The sequence below is a fragment of the Juglans microcarpa x Juglans regia genome, chromosome 5D (assembly GCF_004785595.1).
Source record: "Juglans microcarpa x Juglans regia isolate MS1-56 chromosome 5D, Jm3101_v1.0, whole genome shotgun sequence".
Lineage (NCBI taxonomy): Eukaryota > Viridiplantae > Streptophyta > Magnoliopsida > Fagales > Juglandaceae > Juglans > Juglans microcarpa x Juglans regia.
The window spans coordinates 11,167,781-11,171,210 of NC_054602.1; the positions used below are offsets into that span (position 1 = coordinate 11,167,781).

The 3,430-nt window shown below is 39.3% G+C and overlaps 1 pseudogene; it reads right to left on the reverse strand.

Moving 5' to 3' along the window:
* Window positions 1-989: 989 nt before the first annotated feature.
* On the reverse strand, window positions 990-2,338 carry LOC121266037 (annotated as a pseudogene).
* Between the last annotated feature and the right edge of the window lie 1,092 nt (window positions 2,339-3,430).

Sequence of the window (3,430 nt, forward strand, 5' to 3'; positions counted from 1 at the left end):
CTGAAATTGAGGCCGGTACAGCCGGTACGAAACGGATATGGTACCTGTACCGGCCAAACGGCCAGTACAAAAAATATCAACCGTACCAGACGGTACGGTACGAGTTTCGAAATAGTGGATAGTTCTCACCATTTAGAGATTGCGTAACAAGAACAATACCAGGATTGTCTCCTAGATGAAGGAAGAAGGGACTGGATGCTTCTTCCATGGAAGATTTCGGAGCTATGAGAGGAGAAAGGGAAAAAGTCGCGAAGAAACGTGCTGAAGGAGACTTGAAATCTGATACCATATGAAATGTAAAACACATGTAAAAATTAATATTTCTATGTATATTCTGAATAATACAGAATTGTAAAACAATACAAGGTATTTATACTACAAAGGGTAAAGTAAAATGAGTGTAATTACATCTAAGGACAAAATAAAATAACATATTACAATAAAACTTTATACAAGTTATTATAAAATGTAATATTCATTTATTTTCAAACTATATAACAACCTTCATTTATTTTCATTACAACCCGAAATTAAGGAACCTGAACATCAACACAAAGCGGAAAATACAGTAATTATAAATGGCTATAGCTTAATTTTTATTTTATTTTATTCCAGAGATCATAATTTGCTTCATCTCTTTCTACTTATACGTTGTCGAACATGACCAAGTGGCACTGTCACGCAAGCATGGCCTCCTCAATTAATGTACCTCGTTGTCTGGCATGCAAATAGACAGGCTAATTAAGCATTTTAGTTGTTGCTTAGTATGGCAGTCGCATGCTCCTGTACCACTTTCCAAGCCATGATGACGTGCCTTTCCTCTGCCAGACTTGCACCAACTGCAAACCGAATTACATACATATCTTCAAGTACGGTATGAGTCATGTAAACACGTCCTGACGCGTTCATGGACTCCAATAACTTCAACATGACCAAGTGGCACTGTCACGCAAGCATGGCCTCCTCAATTAATGTACCTCGTTGTCTGGCATGCAAATAGACAGGCTAATTAAGCATTTTAGTTGTTGCTTAGTATGGCAGTCGCATGCTCCTGTACCACTTTCCAAGCCATGATGACGTGCCTTTCCTCTACCAGACTTGCACCAACTGCAAACCGTATTACATACATATCTTCAAGTACTGTATGAGTCATGTAAACACGTCCTGACGCGTTCATGGACTCCAATAACTTCTGGTTAAGCTCATTTGCAGTAGTGATCTCTTCTTTTAGTAACTTTTGACCATTATCGACCACCTTCCCATTTTGATATGCTCCCCTACCCATTGTTGATGGCAGAACCCTGAAACAGATCATGGCAAAATTCCTAGGGACCACAATCTCAAACCTCTTGTCCATTGCCACAAGCCCTTCAAAAAGCTTGGCCATTTCGAACCAAAACTTTAACGCTCGGAATCTTCGGCTTAGAGTTATCTGCCAGTCTTTATAGTCGATCACTTGCTTTGAATCAGAGGCTTTATTTCTCAAGAACTCGGGGTTAGTTGATAGTGATTTTATCAAGGCGCTCGGATCTTTAACCCAAAGGCAACAACAATCTAAAGGGGTGAAGAGCCATTTATGTGCATTGAGACTGAGTGAGATTGCAGCCTCAATGCCATCCATGAATTGCCGGAACTCAGGACAAATGCAAGCACTTCCGGCATAAGCAGCATCAACGTGGACCCAAAGGCCATAATCTTTTGCCACATCACATAACGACCCTAATGGATCAATTGCAGTTGTTGATGTTGTCCCCAAATTGGCACACAGGTACAATGGGACTAGGCCTGCTTCTATATCTGCACAAATTGTGGACCGTAGAGAGTCCGGTGAGAGCGCAAACGATGTTGACTTAGTGGTCTTGATGGCTCTGAAATTCTTTGGGTGGATTCCTGCTATTTGTGCCGCTTTTTGGAGTGCGCTGTGTTTGGTCAGACCCATAAACCACCAGCTTTCCCGCATTCTCTCTCCCAATTCGGCAGAGCATTTGAGCATCTCTCCAAGCCAATCCATGACTATCGTCTCTAGTTCAGTCGCAACTGGGGATGCGATCCAGTTGAATCCGACCACATTGAATCCAGTGCAAAGCATCTCACCGAGAAACCCTGCTATGCTACTTCTGCATTGGAAGTAGGCAAAGAAGTTAGGGCTTTGCCAATGCGTTATACCAGGAACAATATGGTCTTGCACGTCTTGGAGAATGGTTTTGATGGGTTCTGGATCATGCGGGGTGGACTTTGGCAAGCGTTTATGGAGATATCCTGGTTCCACTTGGCTTAGGACTGGATATTTCTCGATATCTGCATAGTAATCAGCAAGGAAGTCTATGATCATGTGGCCTTGCCGACTAAACTCCTCGGGATCTAGCAGATTTGAATTATGGGAAGAAGTACGCAGGTTTAGTTCATGTTCAAAATTGAGGCTATATATTCATCTTTAGTACAGGAGAAAGAAATAGTTGTTCGGTTGTTTCCACCAAAGAGTATTAAAAAGTGGAAGAAAAAACCATTAACTATATTCCAATCCTTGATGAGGATGGAATGATATAGGAACGGTACTGAATTTATAATGTAGAGGTAATGGAAGGGTCTGATGGCATAAGATCCACATAGATTATAGGTTCGACCCCTCTCCAATGTATAAATAATAATAATAATAATAATAATAACAACGATGCGGAGGTAACCAAACCTGACGATCTTGACTGAACTTTTTTTTTGATAAATAGAACTTCATTGAAATAGTAATATTACATCAGTTGGTATCAAACCATAGTACATGACTAACAAAAAAAGGGATCTGCTCCCACCAAACATTAATATCAATAATGTTCCACGCCTATCTAGCTAAAGAGTGAGCACCTCCATTCCCAATCCGACTAATATGTTGAACTCGGACTTCCTGGAAACGCCCCATTAAAACCTTGGCACCAGCACTAGTCCTGTAACACCCTGTATTTTAGTGTATTTTTTAATTGAATGATTATTTTTATTAATTTAAAAATTGATTCTCTTGTTTTAAATTTGTCGGATTTTTAATGGATTTATTTTTATAATTTTTAATTTGTGAAAATTAAATTGATTTGTTTCCTTAATATTAATTATTGTTATGTATTTAAATTTCTCTTTATTTTAAATTAGTTTATTGTTGGGTTTAATTATTTTATTTTCATTTAATCACTACGTTTAAATTATTTTATTTAACTTGTTGTTTTGAAATCTTTTTCGTTGGATCATTTTTGTGATCCAAAATGTGAGGATTGGACCTCATTTCTTTCCCTCACTTTTTTCTTTTTTTCTTTTTATTTCTTCCTCTTTTCTTTTCCCCCCATTTCTTTTCTCCTCTCTCTCTCCTCTCCCGTGAGCTGCACCTCTCCCCTTTCCCCCCGTGCGTTTTCTTCTTCTCCACTAAGCCACCGCCGCGCGCCGCCGT